Source organism: Xiphophorus hellerii, chromosome 8 (assembly GCF_003331165.1).
Source record: "Xiphophorus hellerii strain 12219 chromosome 8, Xiphophorus_hellerii-4.1, whole genome shotgun sequence".
Classification (NCBI taxonomy): domain Eukaryota; kingdom Metazoa; phylum Chordata; class Actinopteri; order Cyprinodontiformes; family Poeciliidae; genus Xiphophorus; species Xiphophorus hellerii.
Genome location: NC_045679.1, coordinates 8666043 through 8690579, shown reverse-complemented (window position 1 = coordinate 8690579; position 24537 = coordinate 8666043). Strand labels below are relative to the sequence as shown.

General features: G+C 38.9%; 1 protein-coding gene and 1 long non-coding RNA gene across 13 annotated transcripts in view; both read left to right on the top strand.

Moving 5' to 3' along the window:
- vav2 (vav 2 guanine nucleotide exchange factor) overlaps positions 1–24537 on the top strand; it is a 208407-nt gene that overhangs the window by 75687 nt on the left and 108183 nt on the right. The window lies entirely within an intron of this gene.
- LOC116724322 (uncharacterized) lies at positions 1563–22718 on the top strand. Its single transcript, XR_004340139.1, has 4 exons — positions 1563–2103; positions 5057–5064; positions 20931–20940; positions 22708–22718. It is a non-coding gene; the product is annotated as an uncharacterized LOC116724322 (long non-coding RNA).

The following is a 24537-nucleotide window of genomic DNA, read 5'->3' as shown; positions in this document are numbered from 1 at the left end:
ATTTTGTGATCATAAATTTTTTTGTCATGAAATAATTTGCATTGTAACATTAGCTGAATAACAGTTTCTCTATCAAATATGGATGAGATTAATTTCTGTAATAAAGGCATTTGTTAACATTTGTACTCAGGAATCCGGGGAGCTGGACTTGCAGTGTGAGCAGGTGCAGACAGGGTGAGGATCTCTGGCAGCCAGTCGATCCCTGCTGTGTAAATGGAGTGTGTGTTCACTGTCAGAACTGCAGCCAGTCATTAAGGATTGGCTGCAAGTCTGAGAGGGCCGAGTCAGAGAGCTCTGCTTTACTCGCATCAAGTCCTGCACACAAGACTTGTTGTGTGTGCCGCTAGAATTATATAAATTATATTTTCTTGGGACATTTCTCGCCTTGTGAGAGATCAAGATCATGGTCAGAAAAGCTGGATTCAGGAACATTTTCCTACTTGGTAGCAGCACAAAACTGCGGTCCTCTCAGTACTGGGAACCACGAAAGTGACCTAAAAAATGTCTTTTCCCATCATGATTTGGTAATATGTTTGGACAGATAACCAGTGGAGCCATTCCTTGTGTCCTACTTCACACTTACTCTGCGAGTCAGCTCTGGGAATATCAACATTTTTGTCACTGAAAAATCTTTATAGACCCCCAAAATGCCTATTCAGAGAGAACCCACCTGGATATTCAAAGGATTTGAGAGTCCGTTCTTTCTGCCTGTGAGCAAGAACTAGATTACGACTAAAAAATTCTGCCAAGGTTTTGAAAAAGAAGAAATATTTACCTATGTATACTTTCTTTGAGATGTCAGATGCCAACTTTGTAGAAGTTTTGGCAGACTCACTTTCTGAAAATTGTGCTCACCTGTAATCAAAATAAATATTCCCTGGCTGGATTTTCTTGGATACAAATTAATTTTCACAACAGGTTTTGAATTGTACATCGGTGAGATAAAAGCACAAAATCATCCACACATCATTTGCATTATTAGAGTCACTCAAGAGCATCTTTCCGTATCAGTACAAAAGGTTCAGTCAAGCACATAAATGCTGTATTATCACTTGCTCTGACTAGAAAATTACTGTGTCAGATATGCATATGCGTGGAAGGGGAAATAACCACTTCACTCAATCGGAACATTGACAGCACTGTCTGTGGGGGCCATTAAATTTGTCATTGCTTTTTGTACGGTTCAGTTCATCAATGTGAGCACATCACTGTGACACACACACACACACACACACACACACTGAGGCCATAAAGTCTCGGCTGGAGCCGGTCCTCTCCGATTCCTCTTATCAAAAGGCTGTAAAATGGAAATTAGTCTTGAATAGATGACACGGTCTCTCATCACTCACCGCATGTGTTAAGGAAAGTTGTAGGGACTAATGTTGGCAAAAGACTGAAAATGGTGAGATGCTTTAGTTTACTCATTTTTTATGGCCTCCATTAATCCACATCCTTCCCTCTGTTTGCCTCTCCTGCTGAATTTCAACACTTGGTCGAGACGGCCTCCACCCTCAGCTCATTTTCTCCTCACCAGGTTCGGGTTGATTCTCACACTTTTCTTTTGGCCCCATTTCCCATTTCTAGTCTTTCTAAGGATGTTTTTTCTTTTTTACAATTTTTTCATAGTTGTGGTGTAGCACTCTGTAATTTGATACGGGTAATAAAAAACCGCCAGACAGGGTTCTTATTGTGCGGGACTGGGCAGCTTGCCGGGTGTTATGAGCGTCCCCTGCAGTGGCCACTAAACTGATTCCCTCCTCAGTGCTTTCGTTCATTTATTTCACGGCAGGTGCATTGGAACAGGTAGCAGCGATGAAAAGCTGTTCATGTTGTAAATCTTGCATGTCGGCTAGGGGGAAAGTTTCCTCCACGTTTTTGGAATACCAACAATATTTCGATTCTTGCTAAAAGGGAACATGCAAGCTGTTATAAAAAAAAGTGTATTTATTGCTCAATCTTTTAACAGCTCTGGGAAAAATGAAGAGACCACTGCACTTAACCCCATTGAAAACCTCATGGTTATTCCACCAAATACTGATTTATGAACTCTTCCTGATTTAAAACATTAGTGTTGTTGTTTCTAAATGAATATGAACTTGTTTTGTTATTTTGACCATTTCATATACTAAGTTTTTGCTGGGAATTTCAGAGACATGTTGCCTGTGGTTCATAGAATAAAAGAACAATGTTCATTTGATCTCAAACACATATTTAAAAAAAAAAGTAAAATCAGGGAAGTTGATAATTTTACTGTATATTAAGATGGTTTTAAGTTTATTTTAATAAAGTATTTAGTGTTGTTTTGATAGGCATGGGCTACAGTGTGTGCAGAATAAATGTTATATATTCAACAATATATTCTTTTGCAGTTATAATAATAATCCCAAGTAACACTGCTCCCTAAGTACTTATTGTATATTTTATTAGACATTTGTGTTCTGCTCTCAGCTGATTAACAGTGATAATTCTCATATTAACCATTATTAAACAATAGTTATTTGTTTAATAACTATGATAAATGGTGCTACAACAGCTAACGGTCTGTTTCTTTAGCTGTTAGGGAACAACTGAGGGAGGGGAAGCACAGTGCTAGTCTGTGCTCCATAAGAATTGAAAAGTCACTTTCTGTCACGTCTAATTAAAAATTAAGAATCACTAGAATAAAGCAAAGTGTTGGTCTTGAAACCAAACTGTAGCAAAGGTATATTATGACACAGCTAAACAGATCAAGGGTTTTACCAGAAACATGTTTAGGAGGAGTAGAGATGTTCTTTGCTACAAACTCAAATCACTCAGGTAGCGTCCTTGATATTGCATTAAAGACTAAAAGGCAAAGGTGACTGGTTCTGAACTTTTTAAAGCGTTACCGCCATGATACTCTGTTTTGACTTATGTGCACCTCAAGCAAGTTTAAATATAATTTTTAACTTTATTTAATTTAAACAATCCAAATTTACTCCCACCTTCAAACATTTCAACAACAGTAGCACAAATGTTCACCAATTGAATTCAACCTCCAAAAAAGGCCTCTAGGTTTTCTGGACATAAGATGAAGCTCCCTGCCTGTGCCTGGTCACCCCCATGCTGCGCTCCATCTGCCTGGGCTTCAATTAACAGCAGCAAGACTGTCTGTACCTGCTCAACGTAACAAAGTCAGGCATGACCCCGGCCTGGTAGTAAATAAATATGGCCGCCCCCCGCCAGAGAATGCATTACAGAGAGAACGGTGAGAGATGGACAAAGAGTGGCTGAAGATAAACCAAAAAGTCTCTTGCAGTTAAGATTCTTTTAGGCAAAATATTTCAAATATCTTTTTTCACTGTCACAGACATTGTCACAGACATTGTGCACCAGTGTAAACTCTTTTACTTTTGTGTTTTGTTTTTCTAATGGTCCTACTGTATATTTGTGTGAAAATATTAAATATTAATCAAAACAGTTTTTGCAAGCATTTGTTCAACAAAACATGACTGCACCTTTCTCAGTTTTAGTGCTCATTGCTTCTCTGAGGTGCAACAAGAAATCTGAGGTTAAACCGGACAGACAGCGTGATGAAGTGAGAGGACATGCAAGGAACAGGAGCTCACAGATTTAGCAAAAGCAGACTCAGACTAGAAAACACCGCCAGACAGAGGTCAAGTTGTTTGACAGGTGAGATAATGCTACAAAAAAGTGAAAATTTAAAGAGAATCTGACCTGAATTAGGGAGAACTTTCAAAAACGGGAGACGAGAACGCTGATTGAAGAGGGACATTCCTATCATTTCCTTTGAGGCTGACGTGTGTTCACTCTTCTGAGCACTTCAATGCCCTTTGTGATGAAGGAGTGTGGTCTCAGTACCGACAATGGCTGGCAGGACAGCAAGCTAATAGCTGGACTCGGCTTGTCGGCCCTGAATGGCAGAAATCAATAATCCCCTCAGTTACAGACTCAGAGGGTTCCAGACCGAGCTGCAACCATGCCAACCACTTTATTAACATTTTCTTAATGATCTTCTCTTATGTTTCTTTCCTTTGGCCAGTTTTGCACTTAATATTCTAACCTGCTGGCCACTTTATTAGGTACACTTGTTGAATCACTTACACTTTCATTTACACTGGGTGTAGGTGAACATGGAAACAAGTAGGCAGTGCAGTGGTCATATCACAGCTGGGGTGATATTTGTAACATTTTAGCCTTTTGAATTCACAGAAAGTTACAAAAGAAAATTCTTGCTATGTTTTCTGGCATATAGAAACTTTTGTGACTAAGTGATCAAAAGCAAGAAAAGTTTGGTCCAGTTTAACTTCAGACATTGAGAAATAAATATGTATGTGTCTTTTTATTTGTGAATATTAACTGTAATCTATATTTGTGGTACCAAAAGCAGCTAAATGCTAAAGAAAAATAAAAGCAAAGAAAGAAATTAACAAAAACAACACAACTGTGCAATTTGCATAGTTTCTGTAGAGAAAGAAACCTATCTATGTGTCATCAGTATGACCTCCAGAATCTGAAAATGAAGAGTTAGAACAAAAGTGGTCATGAAACAGTGCTTTGAGGCACACCTTATGTTGTCCTTTTCATTTAGATTAATTATTGTAAAATAACAACTAGTAGTCCTGATCAGTCAAGCAAGTTCCTAACCAAATTAGCACAACCTCTGTCTCAGTCAGTATGCTTGGGTCAAAAACATCAAGCACAACACTGAAATTCAATTATGCCAACATAGACTATTTAGATTTACTGCTGAAACATTTATGAATGCAGCTCTTGGCCTTTCAGTTTATATTCTCTCATTTTCATGGGAAACAGAACCATTTTGGGTTGAAGTTTACACCCAACGTTATTTGCTTTTTGCAGCAAAAGGTCCCAAGCTGTGCACAACTTTTGTACATACAGTACAATTATTTACTGCCCACACTACTCTAAAGTTGTTGGAAGACCAACTCACTTTAGACCCACACGCTAAGCACACACTGTAGACTTTGTTATCTGGCTGGCAGAGTCAGACTTCCCGCTACAGCAGTTTTCCATCCTGAGCAGAACAGTGTGCTCGTTGTGTGTGTGCTCACAGCTTTGCATGTAGTTACACTGGTCTGCATTCGTTGGGGAATGTTGTAGATGATTGCTGAAAGTAATAAAACTGAGACACTCTGACAGTAACAGTCAAGTTTGAATACTAAATTTGCTTTATTTGAATATTGAGTGAAAACTATTTGTTTATTTTACAGGTCTGAGTGATATAAATTATCTTCTGGTCCATATTTATTAGAGATGATTTCACAAGTTCATCCTGAATTGCTTGCCTTTGAACCTTAAAACTTTTTATGATGACAGAGGAAAGTCTCTGCCACAGGCTTTGCTCTAATATACTTTGATTCCCTTGTTGTCACACGGCATTTCTGAGCTTGTTCTGTGTCCTGCTTGGGGATGATTAAGTGCGATTGAAATATTTTCTTCACTTCTGCTTTTTTCCTTTTAGCTTGTTCTGGGGCTCGCTCCCAGAAATGGAAAATTGCTCTCGTGCAAGAAAGTCTTACGGGCCATAAGCACTTGTTTCCGTTTTTACTCACGGTGGAAGTCCTGGCAGCGCGCTCGCTCTCTGGGTGTTCACACTGCAGAAGCAGGAGGCAAGGGGGATCTATCTCACTCTTCATTTCAGACACACCCACAAAGCCTCACAAACAGAAGAAACACACACAGACATGCTGAACACACATTAGGTTGCATGATTTAATGAAGCAGCGTTCATACAGTATGTTCACATTTACACACTAACGGGAATTCATCCTTTCACTCTGTGACTTATCTTTCTTGACATGACTTCACTCAAGTGAGTCAGCTGGAGAGAACATCATGTCGTTAACCCGGGGTGTGTATGTGTGCCAGTGTGTGAATGACCTGGATAGAGCTTTTTATGCTGTGTAAGCCAGCTAGTGTTGCTGTATAGTGAGCTTGTGAGTGCAGTAACTGAGCGTCGTGTCATTTACAGTGTCTCATTGGACACAATGTGCTGGTTTGTGTAACGGCAAAATCAAAGAAAAGAGAAATAAATGAACACAGACACTCCTGAAACATGTCTTCCAAAAACTACACTGAAACATTGTTTTTATTATGATTCTTATTATTAGTTTAAAATGCTGATGTATAAATGATCAGTTAGTCATTGCATTTTTTATAATCTTCTGTGTCACATCCATTAAAATTTGAAAAGGCTGAAAACAGAATATTGCCATTAGCTACATTAGCAATACGTTGAGTTCGACTGTGCTTGTGTTTCCATGCCGACATGTAGGCCTCAAGTACATCACTCTGGATGCTTATTCAACAAACATTTTCCTTGCAATACAGAAAAGTGGGGAAAAGAACGCATAAAATTGACACTTACATGATGATGTTGAGCCTATTGCCATTTAAAAAAAACAAATGAAGATAATGAGCACTGAAATGCTCACGGCCTGCTACTTCACTGATTCTGCGGCGCGTTTCAGGCCTGCTCTCTCTTGTCCTTGCAAGATTTGGTCACATCAGCTGTGGTAGAACCAGTGGATGGGTTTTTAACTCCCATGATGGTTTCTCTCCTACTTTCCTTTGTCTTTGACATTCACTGAGCTCTTCATGCCTTGGGGCCTTCTATCTTCCTGTTGTATTCTTGGAGCTTGAATGTTTCATTTGGGACATTGGCTCTGATGCTAACTAGTCCTCTGCCTCCTTCTATGTGCTTGGTGTATAGCATATTGATTCTGAATTTTAGGGGAAATTTAGCATACATGATTTGATGTTTTAACTTCTATGGTCATCCCACCTGGGTATTTGATTACTGGTGAGGCATATCTGTTGACATCTCAGAACAGGTGTTTGAAAAAAATAAAATAAAGTTATAATAACAGGGGCAAACACATTAGAAATGTGTTGGATTTGCACCTTATATGTTTATTTATCTGAACAGAGCCATAAAGCGCTTAACATTGTCAGCAGATTACTATTAATCACTTTTCAAAACACCCTATGCCTCGCAGATCAATGAAAACATGTTGCTTTTCTAAGTTTGCAACAATCACTAGAATTACTGTCTATTACTTTTACTTCCATATTTCTCCAAGTGTTGCCAACTAGCTGTGCAAATTATATATAAAAAAAAATATTGCTGCAATAATAGCTGCTTAATTTTCTTCCCCAAAGTGAACTGGCAAATGGACAAGGAAGTGTCTGTCTTTAAATAAATTGGTATCTGAATTCTGTGAGCCGACTGTGGTTGCTAAGGGATTTAAAATGAGGATGGATTGTGTAAGCTTTACTGGCAGCTGCCTGCTTATTATTGTACCTACAACCATTTTTTTTACTTTGAAAATATTTGACACGAAAAAGAATAGAATCATAAATTTTTTTCTTGACTGGAGGAGAAATGAGGCAAAATTTGCAAGCAAATATTGACATACTGGCATGGTTAGCTAAAATACAAAACAATGGTCTGCAATTAACCTCAAAGTAAAGAGTTTTTCAAACTTTTTGTTTCTCTCCCTTTATTGTTTAATGTGACAGTAGCTAGAAAATGTTTTTAAACTTTTCATTAGCCTTTTCTGTGCATACCGATGTGCCCTTTGGAAACTCAGTAGCTCGTATCAAACTGATGCTCTGCTCAGCTGAACATTTTCATTTGTATCAAACAGCGAGACATATCTAAGCAATTTAATATCAAAATGCAGAAATTTAATGTTACTGCACAGAGACTGGTTAAGAAAATGTGATTAAAAAAAGGAAACAAGAGTTTTCGAGTTCAGATGGTTTTGTGTGGATTCATTTAAGATTGCTTGTTGCAGGATGATTTGTATTTTTAATCTGAGGAGATGGCAAAGTCAGATATCCGCAGGCCAAAGGAGATGGACTTTCGTCAGCTCTATCAAGATAATCTTGCATGTTGAGAACAGAGACTGTTCCAGAGGTTGGGACCCCCTAATGCTCCATGCATGAGGGGATCTGTGCATCAGACGGCTGGTGTATCTAAGCTCTAATGTGACCTTGACACACTTTCTGACTTACAAGAAGTGCACACTGCTATGGGGAAGATGCTCTTGATTCTTTTGCAGGTTGAATTGCAACTTGCTTTTCATTGCTGAACTCTGCACATTTCTATATGCTACTCTGTTAAAAGTATTTGCAATTATGAGATTCCATTCTGAAAGATCAGGAAAGTGCCAGTCTTACATTATTATGTTATAGTTTTGACTTTATTACCATTAGATGATATTTGGGCTTGCCATATAATCCACTTCTCTCTATAAAGACGAGCTGAACATCCTCATGGTTGGTGGAGAAAAAAAAGCTGGTGGGTCTTCAGCTTCCTTCTTATCGATATTGGCCATTCTTGTATTAATTTGGTGTGGAGTGCTTTAGAAAGTAGCTTTATCTAATTTGATCTGCTGTTCTTCTGTAGCCTAAAAGCAATTTAAACATTCCTGAATGAGAATTGTAATTATTAATGACTGAATTATTCTTCGTCTGGATGTAGTTAAGATTGACATTTTGGTATAAACAAGTGCAAGACTTCTTACCTAAACCTGAATGGAACTGGAATACAAACTCTTGCCTTGAGTGAAAGCGAGCCGCAAAATTTAAGCGATAACAGTTTTACATCTCTTTTTGAAAGGTATTGAGTAGAGCATAAGGAACTGAAGCTTTGTAACTAAAGTTGATCTTCGTTCACATTAAATGACATCATTAAATTTAAAAAGCCCATCAGTCAGAGTCTTCTCTTATCATATCAGTGTTCCAGTGGGTGCAGTGATGTTAAAGGCTATCAGCTGATGAAGAACGACTGCTGGGATTATTTCTGTCATGCTGTGTGTTGCTGAAGTCAGTGACACAGTCCTTGGTGAAAGTGATGAAAAGACGAAGAGACAGTTTGCATTCCGGCTAGCTGCAGATTTACTTTGCAGTTTCCCTCTTCTTCCCTGCCTTTTCACCTCCTCATCTCTCTTCTTACCCCAGGCTCCTGACCTTAAATAGCAGTATCTTTATGTATGACTGGGAGATAGATTTTCCAATAACTAAAGCATCCCGCTTCTGGGTAAGGCCACCTCACAGAAACACGAATGTTCCGGCAAATGAGAACTGTGCGTGGTTTCTCAGTGAACTGTCATCCAAACTGCTTTTTTTAGCCTTGTGCCATCTGATATGAAAGTGTTGTACATGAGGACGAGCTGTGCTGGAAGCGGGGCCATTTTGGAGCAACTTATTTCCAATTCTTTGGAGTAAAACTCACAGAAGGAGCCGAACGAAATGTCTCTCTTTTTTGTGCTCACACTTCCTGCACAAGAAGAAAAGGTTCCTATTTATATAATTTCTGGCTTCTCCTCTGACTTTTACCCTCTCTTGGTCAAGAGAATAGTTAACCTTAAAGAGCCTTCCACCATTTCTCTTGTAAAAGGGCAATCATTTATCATAGCATGTCAGATCCTATAGCATGATCTGGAGTTTGATAGAGATCCCCGTCCTCCCTAAGCTGCAGTTGCATAATGAGTGCCCACTCCTTATTTCCCATCGTCCAGGGACTGGGTGTTAATCCGAGCGAAGGACGCTGGCTTGATTTTTGCCACATAGTATTAAACCAGCTTACAAACTTACAAAACACATTACAAAGCATACAAGGATGTATTTAAAGAGTTCCATCTATCCATACGGTGATGGGAATTGGGCTTTCCAGTTTGACGGGTAGTAAGTTGCCAGGTAATGGAAGCAACAGGTCAGCAACAAACCTTTTTTTTTTTTTGTTCAACTAAAAACAGGTTCTGGCTACAAGCAGTTGAGAGTTTTAGCCAAAACAGAAACAGCGTTTGTTCCAGAAAACCAGAAGATTCATCTTTTCTTTGGTAAAATAAGCTGCACTTTCTTTAGGAATTTGTCATTGCACGAAAACATTATGAAACAGGAGAGATGTCATTTCCAGACATTTACTTTTTGATTCTAAATCCTATTTTAAGTAGAGTCCAAATTTGTCAACTTTCAAACTATGGGTCTCGAGACCCATAGTTGAGGGTCTCGAGACCCTCAACTATGGTCTCGAGATGTGGATCATAATCGAAAAAACGAGTAGAGCCACTGCTACTACTCACCAAAAGACGTCTGTTGAGGGTTTTTTTTGGACACTTATGGTTGGAAAGATACTCAGGGCAAACCCAGAACCTGCAGGACAAGCTGCCAATCACATATGAACAAGGATTCCTTGGGATATCCCATAATTATTCTGGGGTGTTGCTGGGGAGAGGTATGGACCAGTTGCCTCAGCAGCCCAATTTTGGATAAACTGAAGGCAATGAATGAATGAATGGATGGATGGATGGATGGATGGATGGATGGATGGATGGATTTGTAGGCATAGATTGCAGGTGCACAATCTATTGTATGGAAGTCGGCATGATGGCATTTTTGGCGGGTTTAATATCTCAGGTTCTGTACATTATAACTCTGTTTGCCAATAATATATTTCTTCACTTGGATGAACTTTTACTCTCTCTAATGTCCACATCTGATATAGTTTTTAGTGACAGATACAAAAGGTGAGGGAAACCGTTAGCAGGCTCGTCACCATTGTGCTTTTTTTTAACATCCCATTTTGTTTCTTTTCCCCATTAGCCAAAGAGTGAGATTTGATTGATGATTCCTTTCAAACCAATCACAACATATAACTAAAAGTAATAAATCACCTCCAAGTGGAGACCTTGCTTTTTATAAAGATTTTAGAAAGTATTTTCAGGAAACCATTAGCCTTGTGCTTGATGCTCTCACTGTGCAGCATTATGCCAGTTTGGAATCAGAAATTTCCCCCGCCCCTCCAAAAAAGAAAAGAACTGAAAAAACAAGGAGAAGAAACAGACCTTGTCTGATTCTCTCTCTCGCACCTGTTTTTTACCTCAGACTTTCCACCACAGCCTCGCTCCTGCAGATAAGGCCTCTGGTGGGTTGTTCTTGACACAAATGAATTCAAAATCAACAAAAGCTTCAGGCTGTTTTGTGAGGTTTGTTCGTTGTGGAGGTGGCAGACTGACTTTTGTCTTCCGCCACCTGACAACATCTTTACCTTTGTAAGCGGGAGCTGGCAGAAACTTACAAATTGTCAAGGAAAACACCGCTGTCTGATAGCAGGGAGAAAAATGGCGATGCATGTTAAGAAAAGAAAAAGGATTGCTTGACTCATTACAACAAAGTAAACCTTGGGTTCATATAAATAGACTTTCTATAAGGGCAATGCTTTCTTTCTGAATTGCTGACAATGCAGCATTGGGGGAGGAAATGGCTAAATCTATTGTATGCTGCGACAGTAGAAACAATAAAGGAAATGCCAAGGTGGGGTGCGCATTGCTTTGTGAGCTGCGGAAGATCAGACGGGTGTGAACTGAAGCGGAAACCAATCATCAGGCGCAAAAATAAAACCTGACCTGCTTAATTTTCAACTAATCTGCCCGGAATTGGGCAGGTACACTTGGGAATTGCTGTGCTTAGCCTGCAAGCTGTTCCATAAATTGCATGACTAATGGCTGGACTGAGCAGCCTTCAGTCCCTGATAAAGGCAGATTTTATGGAGATATGCTATATGGAAGCATTTATCAGTGGCTGACAGACAGGCTTCCCCTCTAAACAAGCGCCCTTACCTTGATTGGCTTGGGGCACATCTTCTTTCTTAATTCTTGCACATTATCTGACCAGCACAGATTAACATAACTTGATTTGTTCAAATTAAACCCAAAAGGGGCGACAAAACGTGCCTAATTTACATCATTTTTGGCACTACTGAGCAGTTATTGTGATTATGCATGAGGAATGACTCTGGAAAACGCTCAGAAGCCTCTGCCTACTTGCTGTTACTAGGTTAGATTTCTTTTTTCCAACTTAAATAAGACAAGATGTTGGACACATTCTTCAGAGGTTATTGGCATAATCCACGCAGTTGCCTCATAGTTATTGGCTTCACATCTAAGAAGGAAGGTGTGAATATTCTGGAAGTGGTGGTGTTTAAATGATGGTCTGTTGGTACCAATTTACCCAAAAGTGCCAAGATAATACCCTACCACCTGAATTTGGCAGCTGAAACAGTGACTCATCAGATTTTCCAATGTGTTTACGATGCCTTATTGTCCAATTTGTCTACTTTTGCTGAATCTGTGAAAATTATAGCCTCAGGTTCCCATTACCAGCTGAGGTAGCACGCGGTGTGATCTTATCCTCCTGTAGACCATCTGCTTCAAAGTTTAACCTACCAGCTGCCAAAGATGCTATGCCATCTCTCTTGGTTGCAAAAAGAGATTGTTAGCATGAGCAAGGCATTTCTGACCACCCAACAGTCTCTTATTGGATATTTTTCCATCTTGAACTATTTTCTGTAAATTTAAGCAATGGTGGTGTGTGAAAATCAGCAGTTTCTGAAGCTCTCAGACCAGCTTGTCTGGCGCCAACAACCATGCAATGCTCAAAGTCAATTAAATTGTGTTGTTTTTCCCCATTTCTGATGCTTTTAACTACAGTTGAGTCGCTACTGTGCTACTGATTCTTTGTGTTAACAAGCAATTATACAGTTTTATCTTGTAAAGTAGGCTGTCAAGATTATTATTTCTTCCAACAAATTTGCAGACATTTTTCTCTGTTTTTGGTTTTCAAATTTAGCCTTTTGGGAAACATGTCATTGTACCAAAATTAAACTTCAAGAAAATATTAAATATAGAGATAAAGGGGCAAAATGGGTTAAAGAAAGAGAGAATAACGTTCAACATATAAATGCTAGGATGCCCAAGGCAATTATCATAGGATAAAAGAAATAAAACAAAAGAAAAATAAAGCATAGCCTGAAAATATAACAGGATCTATGAAGAATGTGAAAGAAAAAATATCAAAAGCCTTAGGGTGGAAATCAAATCATACAAAGTGACCCTTTAATACACAGGTTCTGAAGCTTCAGGATATAAATGGAAAAAAAAAGTTAAATCACAGTCAGTTTTGAAGCCAGATTTGAAAAAAACAGCCTGCGCCTGAGGATGTCTTTGTTGTCCTCACGGTGACCTCACCTGACCAGAGCTGCCATGTCCCCTTTTGTTGCTCCCTTGTCTGTTAGCAGTTCTCTCAGGGGGATTGACTGCTTTGTGCCTCACTCCCCCATCCTTTTGTTCACCTCCTCCTCCTACTACATCTATTTCTGGATCTGGCAATTTAATGAAGACCACACTCGCAGTGAATGACTCCTCATCATCAGCATTCACTGCTTTTGAATTTGTGTGCTTTCATTTGAGATTTGTGTTGTTATGCTGAGGTAAAGTTGCTTTTTGGGGTTTTCCTATAACGAAGAAGGCAACACATGACATAATAAATTATCTTAGGAGAAAAGGTAATTTATTCAATCTGAGCACTCCTCTGACTGAATAGCACACATGGTAAAGATATGTAAAAAACATAATTAATATTTTACTGCAGTAGCAAACACTTTCCTCCTGTAGTGAGATATGGTGTCCCTCAGGGTTAAGCTATAGGTTCAGTTCTATTTTCCCTGTAATGCTTCTGGGTAATAATGAAATTTGCTTTCATCATTATGCCTATGATACCCAGCTCGTTGTGCCTTTCTTTGAATCAAAGTGGCACTAATCACCTGTCTTAAAAATGTACAGATCTGGAGGAATCACACGTTTCTTTCCCTGCATTCAGCTAATACTGAAGTCATTATGAATTCACCGTTTCTCTAAATGGTATGTCTTCATCTCCTGAAAACTATGAAGAACCGTGTCATCGTTCTTAAGCAGAACTTTGGCTTTTCTTCACACATTTACCAAATCATTAAAACAGCCTACTTTTGGCAATGTAATATTCCAAGACTTTATTATTGTAAAGGTATTCCAGGAGACATTAAAACATTATACGGCTTACTTTTACAGCTCTCCATCAGCTCATTATTCCATGCAAAAGCCCTTTAGTTGTAGTTCACAGGTCAACTGTGTTGTTCCATGAATACTCAGATCCAGGTTTGGGTGGCAGAGAATTTAGTTTCCAGGCTCCTTTGCTTTGGAATCAGCTACTGGTTTGCGTGGGAGATGCTTAAACTTTTAGCTAAACTCTACCTGTTGGAAAGGGGATTCATTTAATTCACAAGTGTCAAACTCCAGTCCTCAAGGGCCGCTGTCCTGCAGGTTTTAGTTGTGCCACAGGTACCAAACACTGGAATGAAATGGCTTAATTGCCTCCTCCTTGTGTAGATAAATTCTCCAGAGCCTTGCTAATGACTTAATTATTCTATTAGGTGTGGTGCAGCAGAGGCACATCTAGAAGTTGCAGGACACCGACCCTTGAGGACTGGAGTTTGATATCCCTGATTTAATTTGACCAACTTTAAAGTTTGGTAAAATGCTTTTTCACAACAAATGAAAATATATTGTTAAATTTTGCTGGGGCTTTAATTGGAAACATGAACTTTGGTTCAGTAATGCTAATGGATTTTTTTTTGCCAATGAAGAATGAACATGGGGTAGCACTTTCCAAATTGATGGGACTTTTCCTTTCCAAAGACCTTGAGAACTTTGTTAATGAGCATGGCACCATGAACTTATTAAAATAAAAATCTGATCAGGTGGCTTCTCCTAAAAAGCTGACAAACTTGGATTTTTTAGCAGGATAGTGCAGTTAAGTCAACACAGAAGTATTTCATCAGAGACAAAATGAGCCTTTTTCCGTCTCTATCTGAGTCTTCACACCTAAATCCTGTGACTTTCAAGAGCAACGCAATTCAGAGGTAATATTATTTGCAACTAATTCTTGCCACGGTTAAAGATGGTTTGCACTTTAACTGTACACTCAACACATCTAACACGTACACAGCTCTGCGTGTGGACAGGGTGGTGGTTTTAACACTGGCTGGGATGTAGCTTTCCCCTCGTCAACGTAATGCTCTGTAATTGGCTTTCTCATTTTGTGGGATAATGAGACATGGAGAGGATGGCAAAAGGCTACACAGCAGTATTTACAACACCAGACAATTAGTACATGTGATCTTAATCAAAGGCTGGGAGGTGGACCTGTTAATGAGGCTGAAAAGGGAATTGTTCCCACTTTCCACTTAGCTGCTGTTAATAAGGTTGGAAAAATGGGTTAATTGGACATTTTATTAAACTATTTTTAATTTATCATAAGCTAATTACATGTTTATTGTTACTAATCATTAATAATGTTGAAATTATTATGAGGCAGTAATATTATGGACTGAAAGGCGTGTTTTACAAAATGCAATTAAACCAACCAAGCAGAAATAATTGCAGTTGTTTGGCACGTTTTCGACTCAAGTGTTGATTATAGTTCTAAGTCATTGTAGTCATGGTGATTCCAAGTTCCTAAACAGAAGAGTGGTCACATTTCTGGCTTCATTTGACTGTGTGAGAGGGATATTTTGAAAGTAGAACAGGTTGGTCTTGACTTGGCTTTTGTTACTTAAAAGTTTCCATTTTAGATTATATTTCCAGCAATGTTTTGGGAGATTTGTTTAATATTCCCCTGACTGAAACCCTTCCAACCTCCATGCAAATCCTGGCATTAGCTAAAGATTACAGGCAAGCAAAAGTCAGGAAATTCCTGAACCTAATTTTAGGTTAAACAGACTCCCTCTCATCGAATGCAGGTGTTGAGTCATGAAGCTGACTCCAGACAGTTTCAAAAGGTTGACCACTACTCTTATTCTAAAAAGTCTTTTCAGGTAAACCATGATGCTCCTCTGCTTCAGTTTTACTACCAGACCGATGCAATTAATAAACGAGTTGGGACAGGTGTGAGCAAGTTGTGCAGAATGTGAAGCTCTAAGCCAAAAAACATTTTTACATTTCAATCATTAGCCCATTAACCTCTGAGCTTTTTTGTACGTCCTTCTCACAATATAATGGGCCCTTTGTAAACAATATCCAAAACAAAGAATATTTCTACTTTTCATGTTTGAGTTCTTTCTCTTTTTTCCCTACTGATTGTTCTGTTTGTGCAAGTTTTTTCAAACATAAAATAATTTACTTTTGATGTTTTGTTTTGTATCTATGATCAGCCACCCCCATTTTATGATTAATTGGAGAAGTGTGTATACATAACATTTTTCTATCTTTTCTGTTAAACAAATGCTTCTTTAATCTATTAACTAATCTGAGAGTTTTGAATACTTAAGATGAGGGCTAAACGTTTTAAAGCCAATAGATAAATGATATGAAATTTATATCCAGGATTTTCTCCTTTCTGATTGGTCTTGGATTTTCCACTTTCCCAGCAGGTTGCTGATTTGATTCCCAGTCTGTTGAAAACTGACAGAAAGCCACCCTTCCCTCCCTACATATACATGTAGAACGAAAGCAAAGCATATAAGGAGCCTTTAATTTGTGTACGTTAGTGTGTGTGTAAAAAATGCAAGCATGTCGTAAAATCTTGAAAGGAATGTAAAAAGCCAAAAAATACAAGTTAGCAGCTGCCTAAAGCATGTTGGTTCATGAACGCTGCAGAGACAAACCATGAAACCACAACATTTGGATGAGTGTGGGCCGGTTGCCAGTTGTGACGTACAGCGGATCCCCACCTGTTTGTAATACAGTATTTGGGAATTCACCTATTTGTGGATTTTGATGTGGAACAAAACTCCAAATTATTCATGGAAAAATCAGCTATTTGTGTTTCTAACCACAAAGCATAAGAAACCTACTATTTGCATGTGCTTTTTGCAACTATCCAGTTTTGCTGTGTGTTTATGTTTTTTTGCCTGCCCTTTAGAGTTCATCCACAAAGCAAATCATTTCTACGAAAAGGTTAAAACTTTACAGTTAAAACGTGTTTTTTTTCTCCACTTTGCCAGTTCAGCTGCTGAATGTTGAGGCAGAAGCACAGAGGGTGTGATACTGCTTTGCTTTTAATATTGTGAATCTTAGCACTCACTGGTGATGAATAATGGGACCTTCTGTTGCCACAAGCTGAGTTAAATCTCAATTATGTCAAGTTGTGGTTTGAGGTGTCTTAGAAACTCAATCAGTAAGGATTACTTGTTGCCTAAGTTCTGCAGTCTTTGGCTTTCAAACCTTATATTTCTGAAGATGCCCAAAATAAATGCTCCTAAAAGGCTCTGTCTGAACTTCTTCAGCTTATCATAGCCGATAAACCTTTAGGGATCTTCAGAGCCAAACACACTCTGAGGGGGGGTTCTGATTAAAGGAGGCCCTCTCGGGTTGACAGCGTACTGTCGGATATGTCAGCTAAGACCGGCTTCTATAAATTGCCAGTTACAGATCCTAATTTATCTGTCTTTAACATTCCCAACAATTCATCAGCCAGGGTCCCTTTGGGCTCACGGGCTCGGAGGAAGGTTAGAGCAGGGTGACGGGGTTTGAAAGCGGTCAGACTGAAGCCTGGAGCTGAGAGAAAAGAAGTCTTTCAAGAGCGCAAAACAATAGTTGCAACTTGTGCGTCTGTCACGCTCGTCCTCACAGCCCAGACGAGAAGACAGGATGGAGTGGCAGGCGTCTCGGTGGCTTTCTGCCCCCAGGACAACATATGCTCCGTCTAATGAGACTATACAATAAGCGTGTCGACATGCATGCAGAGTGAAGTCCAGATGCACATTGGACAGAAATGCATCCCGGCGAAGTCACACAGAAAATGCATTTAAACACTCTGTGTGTAAATTAATAGAGCAGCTCTCCTCCCCTCTTTACAGCAGTTGTTGTGCAGCTGGGTCTCATGATGCCACAGACAATTGTAATTTTTACAACTTTTTTTTCCTTTGCATTAATGTAAATTGGAGCAGTCAACCTCATCACACTGCATTCATTGCCATGGCTAATACAGTTATTACTGTGGACTCCTGGTATTCGCAGAGGTTAGGACACACAGCTGCCTGCGAATACCTGAGATCCTTTCTTATGTCTGCCTATTTAAACAGTTCAGACATGAAATATAGCTTTTTATGCATTCACATGCCTAATGGAAACTGTTTTAGCACAAGAGCAGAAGCGAAGATCCACAGTCGTCCATATTTTCACTCCTTGGGTTACAGCCAGTCAGTGCCAAAGAAATTGAATGGTGCTCTTAGATTGGCTTTTTTTTTTTGCAAATTAAAGCCAATAGTGGGTAAAGTAGCATTGTGCTTAGGTATTTCAGCTTCCCAAGCTGCATTTTTTTTCTTTGGAATATTAAAAAAAAATCTGTGAATAGGCTGATGCTGACATAAAAAATTGGAAATCTGATTTGCTGACCTGTGCAACAACTCATCTATCACCTTCTGAAAAGCAGTGTTAGATCGACAAGTCTGGCAGATAAATTCATTGTGCTGTAACCCAGGACTATTCAAAACAATAATGAATGAAGATTTTCCACGTTACATTCACATGCAGATATTTATCAGTTTTAGATTATGTATTTTGAGTTTGACTCATAATATTCCCTGTGTAGATGATTGATTTTGTCTAAAAACAAAAATTGTTTTTTTTCTGCTGCAACAACCCACTTTTTCCACCTAAAATACTATAAACTTTCATTTATATGGTTTCAGAGTCCTTTGTATTGCTCAGAACCATCAGCTCTTGCATTCATTAGTACCATGTTTAAATCTATCGTATACATACTGATGAAGCGGCACACCCTGAGAGGTCAGAGTAGGAAACAGGTCTTCAGCCTGTGTGCGTGCTGCTGAATGAATTTTTGCTGGCTTTTTATGAGTCTGCATGGGTGGGACTGTGATTTGTGAGACTCCTCCTGGGCTTGAATGAATAGAAATACCTCCTTCTGAAGTGATAACCTCAAGGCTTCAACACAACACAGTGGCAGCATTTGTTTTGGTTTACTTTATTTATATATTTTCCCTGTCCATGAGAAAACAAGCCATTGTCTCCCTGGGATCATAAAGTGGAGATCAAAGACGGGGTTTGATTTGCTGCCCAAAGAAAAAGCTCCTGATAGATTCAGCTTCTCTGTTGTTGTCTTGAATAACGGTTTAATATCTGTTGTTCTTTCATTTGTTGTGACTAAGGGAGTTGTGGAACGAATCTTTAAAAGATATTAATATTGATTTTAAAGTTTTAAGACTTTAAGAAGTTGGATTTCTTTTTTTTTCTCCCAACACAACCACACCTACAGCTTTTACTGATTCCCAAATTTTTTAAGTGGGCATAGGCCCAAAGCATCACAGGTATCAAGGTAAGCCAACATGTTAAGATATTAAAAGTTGTCAAAGCTGCCTTATGCCATTCAGATGAGTTAAAATCATCTTAGTTACAAGTCTAGGAAAGTCCTGGATCGAAGATGTAAGGAACATCAATCAGGGTTTTTTCTGGCTGATATCTATTTTTTCTTTAAGAACCATTTTTTTAAAAACACCAAAAGTTCCGTGTATTCTTTAATAGAGGAAGTATCAACAACATGAATAACATGCATAAATATTCACGTTTATGCATTCAAACCTTTGGTTATTATTCCGGAGAAACGCTTCCAAGTGTAAGCTTCCGAACTTATACAAACTGGATCAGAAACTCCAATTTGATCAGCCGTGCAGAGCTAACTACCTAACCCAACTTAAACAAGAAAGAAAGAAGAATGATAGAACACTGTACTCTAAGAAAGTGAGAAGGCAGTAAGGGTATGATAAATCCCAAGGCCCAGAGCATGCCAGTCTGTTTCCCAGGAGACGACAGACTGAGAGCAGCTGAACTCTGCACTTGATTTCTGACAAGGACATCCCCCAAATGGGGTCATAGCCCTCTATGTGCACCTGTGCTGCGACTACCACTTTGCCCAGACAGAATTAGGACATAAAGTGTGTCTTTTACTGTAACACTGACATCCAGAGAAGATGAGAAGTTTGCAGTCAGCCGAAGTATCCAGGAACGCAACATAAACACAGTTGGAGGAAAGAATCCAATTAATACCTGCAATTTCCAAACGTTTAATTCGTCTCTGAGCGTGCATGTTCCAAACTTATGTTTACGTTTTATGTGAAGATGCTGGACAAATGACAAAAAAGATTCTGAAAGAATCCAGTGCCTCAATTAGCAGACTCTGACCTGTCAAGCAGAAATGGGCTGATATATTTAGACAGTATGACTCAATGCCACTGTATTATGGCATCATCGTGTTAACCAGATTGAACCAACAATTATTTCTGCACTTTAATACAAACAAAAGGTTTGATCCATACACTCACATGCATAAGTTATTTCTTGTAACAGGCCTGTGGTCATGTGGTAAAATATAAAGCTCTGTGTCATCAGCATACATATGGTAAGATCCTGTGTAATCCTCTATAATCTGAGCTAAGACAATAACATGAATATTAAATAAATGTTGTCTGAGAATACAGCCTTGAGGAACCCCACATCTAATCATAATGTAACTGCTTGACTGATTGGGTATGGGGGAAATTATATATATATATATATATATGTATAACTTGTTTATATTTTTGTTGGTGATGATGGAAAATTAAGGAAGCAGGTACTGAAAAAAAAAAGTTTCAGGAATTGATCTGAACACAAAAGCCACATAAAAATAAAAACTCTTAAACCATAAAACACAACTTTTTAGCAGAGTAGTTTTTAAAAAAACTAGTAATTAGTCAGCTCTTTCTATCCCTACTGTGGTAAAAGTTGGTTAGATATTGCATGCATGCATGCGTCTCTTGTATGGCTAATACCCGCATCTCATAACATTCATTCCTGCTGCTTCTGGAAGAGACTGGAATCACCCTGTGCTGCTTCCTGCCTGCTGACGGTTTGTTTGCTCTCACATCGATTCAGAATTAACACATAAATGACCGTCTAAATGAGCCGTAATAACACAATAATCTCTGTGACCTATTAGAGTACTGCAGCAATAAAACAAACAGACACACACATTCATACAGTGCGCCACACTTTAATTGATTTGCCAGGGTTATTTGCTCCGTTGCATGCTTATTTAAAAGCAGACAGTATTTTATGTGTTCATGCAGTGGTGATGATGGACCACTGGCCTCGAGCTTTTTGGGACATTTTGGCACAGAAAGTTTGGATGTCCAGCAGAGGTAGGATGGGATTAAGCCACAAGTTGAAAGAGTGTCACATTAGATTATGCTAAACACATTTGCAGCATAAATTCTTAATGCAACTAAATAAGAAATGGTAAATAAAAATAATAATCTAAAAGTTATTTTGCAAAAAGTCGAGTAGAAAGGGGATAGATGAAATAAAAACCACATTATGACTGAGTTTGACAAGTAAACAGAAGCTCTGAATGGCTCGATAACCTCCTGTTGTGAGTGGTGAACATTGAGTTTTTCTTAAAATTATGTTTATAATCACAGTGATTCATAGAGATAAATTACCTTTTTTAGCTCAGGAATCAGAAGAATGAATGTAACTGTGTTTGTTCAGAGTATCTTTTAAAGGAGCTCTGATTGGGGTTTCACTTCAAAACCAGAATACGTTTTGCTATTTTCATATTCATTGACATAACTAAGGAGATTTTATGAGTCAGTCTGCACGACTTTACATCGTCACACTAGTTATGAGGATTTATTCAGCCTGTAAAGCATTTTATTATTTTCTTAAATCTCTACAGATATACTTCTCCTTCTGAAAAATCCATTGGATTTGTCGCTGGAAAAGTATTTATTTATCCTATTAAATTGCCTCACTGTCGTTTTGCTGAACCTGATCCTGATTCAAGAACGAGTCTTCTTTTATGCTGGCAACAAAAATCAATACCGGGAGCTGAAAGTGTCAAGTGAGGGCCAATTTGTTTTTGGCTCAACATTATGATCGCTGGGGGTCTCGGATTTCTCTGTTTATTTTATGATCTGAGATGTGATACGCTGTCAAAAATAGCTTTATACTTCCTCTGTCTGATGCTTGGTCCGGTCCAGGGAACGATCTATCCCTCAGAAAGCCTTGGGTGTACACACTTTCAGAAAATGAGCTAAAGGCCGTTTTTTCAGCTCTTCAGTTGATCATAAAAGTGTGCAGACTATAAATCATGTTGTAATTCAACAACAACAAATCTGTTAGTAAACTAAACAAATTGCTACAACCTGGTTGCAAAAGCATGAACATCCAAGGCATTACTAGAAGTATATTAGCATTGTACAACTTGACTTGGCAAAAATTTTCCCACATCATTCGAAAACTCTAAAAATCTCTCATCTAACTATCTCTTCACATATTTCCAGTCGGATTTAATTTTGTGACCTTAATTTTCTTTGGGGAAGAAATCCCTTTGTGGATTTGGATTCAGGCTGTGATGCTAAAAACTGAAATTCCTTTGTGTCTTCAGTAGATCGCTAAAGCTAAATTCAGTGGTAATAATAGTCAGTGGTTCACTGACTATATATTTCATGTTAGCTGTGCACCAAATGAAACAGCTGCAGTTTGACTAAAACGTGTTTTAGTGTAGTGTGTTAGTTAAGGGTTTGTACTTATAAGCAGCCAGCTGGAGTTTGGCAATTTTATCTAGATTAGCCAATTTTTTAGTAATAGGTTGAAGTAAAGTTGGTAAAAAAGTGAAATTAGTTTTCATTTTAGCATTTTAAAAGGTGTGTGTATTCTTTGGAGGTCAACTGTGACTCTAAGTGAAGCGTTTAAAGCAACAGACTCACTGACATAATTTCAGGCTCATTAATTCCAACACTAGTCAAATACAAAGTCAAGATCATGTTCATCTGATGTTGATGGTTTCAGTGACTTGGAATGATCACACACCACAAATTCACAGCTGAGAGCACTATCTTCCAAAAATAATGACTCCATTAATTACCAAGCAGCGTTACCGCGCGACGGCTCTCGCTCTTCGGCGCGTTAATTGAATGAACCAGTAATGAATTCACCGCTAATGTTCTCCGAGCTGTCTGCTCCTTGCCCGTCGTGTTCACCTAAATCTAGTCAAAGTGAGCGTCAGATGCCGTTTCTTGGTCTGTGACAAAAGATGGATGGGGAATGAAGTCAAACTCATAATGGAGCATAAAAACAGGCCATCAACGTTTGATGAATGTGAGGCGAGAGACGGGAAAGGGAGATGAGAATTAGGGAGTCTGATCATCGCTGCCATACAGAGAGAATGGGCTGAACAGGCAGGTGAGAATATTGGCAAACATGGGAAAAGATTTGATAAACAAGATGAATGTTTCCTGATTGCAAAATAAAGACTTTAATAGATTCAGATCGTATGACCGTCTTAAACAGTTTCATGGTGTATATCATATCTAAAATATTAGAAAGACAATGTAGCTTGGAAAGCTTAAATACCTACCTACAGCACAGCAGCCAATCCTAGCGATCCATTTGTTTTTCTTGGTGCTGATTGGCTGTACCTCCAAGAGCAACAATAAAGAAGACTGCGGGTTTCAGCTTCTACACTACTGCCAAGACGGCTTCCGCATATTAAGGTACATTTGGTGTCAGAACTATCAAAATAGTCAGGTATAAGCATTTTTAGTGGCAGCCCAAGTATCCGCGTATTCATTGGTAGGTAACCTAAATGCCAGGCCCAAGGGCACATCGACATGTGAAAGGACAGGACTGAAATTGGATTGCAAGGTGACTGTTCCTTCCACCCAACCGTGTGACTGATGACCCTAGTTTCTACTTGAGGAATTCATCTAAAATATAAACTAATACAGATTTGTTGTGGTAAATTTGGATGTTTTCTACATCTTCCCATGCCTTCCTTTCACTTTGAAACAATCATCCTCAGCTTTCTGACATTCCTCAGTGTGATTATTTCACAACTCGTTCAGCAGCAGCACGTTCAGACTGGTGTGAGGGAGCGCTGGATGGCATTGTCACAGTCATTAGTGCTCCAGTGCAGGTGCTAATAGAACTGTTAGTTGGCTTCTTTTCTGCAGGTTAACATGTCTATATTTACTCCGTTTGTCTCACCTCTCCTTTCCTCCTCCTGTTGCTGACTTGTCGTCTTCTCTGTCACCCTCGCAGCCGATGAGAACCACAGCCTCCACCCTTCCTGTCTTTTTGTCCCCTGCCAGCTCTCGCCCAGATTGATTGTGGAGGCTGTGTGAGATGTAGTGTGAGCTTTCTGCTGTCTCCATTCACTTGCACAAGAATGAATGCTAATCAATAGGATGTGGCTTGGAAATTTGTCAAAAGATACTCTGTCCTCCGTGTGAGAGCAGTGTGTCACATTTTACTCAATACCCAAACATGCAGATTGTTGTGGAGAGACGCTGTGTTTCACTGCTGACAAAGATGGATAGATAGATGGCCAGACAGACCAAGTTGTGATTAATGAATGAACAGATCCATTAACGCATGAATGCATGTATAGATGGATATGTTGTCTTTTAAGTTTTGAGATAAATGGTTGGATCTTTTCCACCAAGTGTGAACAGAGCCTCTGATTAGCTTCTTAGAAAATACAGAAAATATTTAAATTCATTACATTTTAGACTATTTTCTTGTGACATTTCATCATAACTTGCAATTCTTCTTCTGCAGCTTCACTTTCAGCCTAATCATAGACTCGCACAAGTTGTTTGAATTATAGCTAATATTATCTGTTGTCCTTTGTGTCAATGTTATTTATTGACAG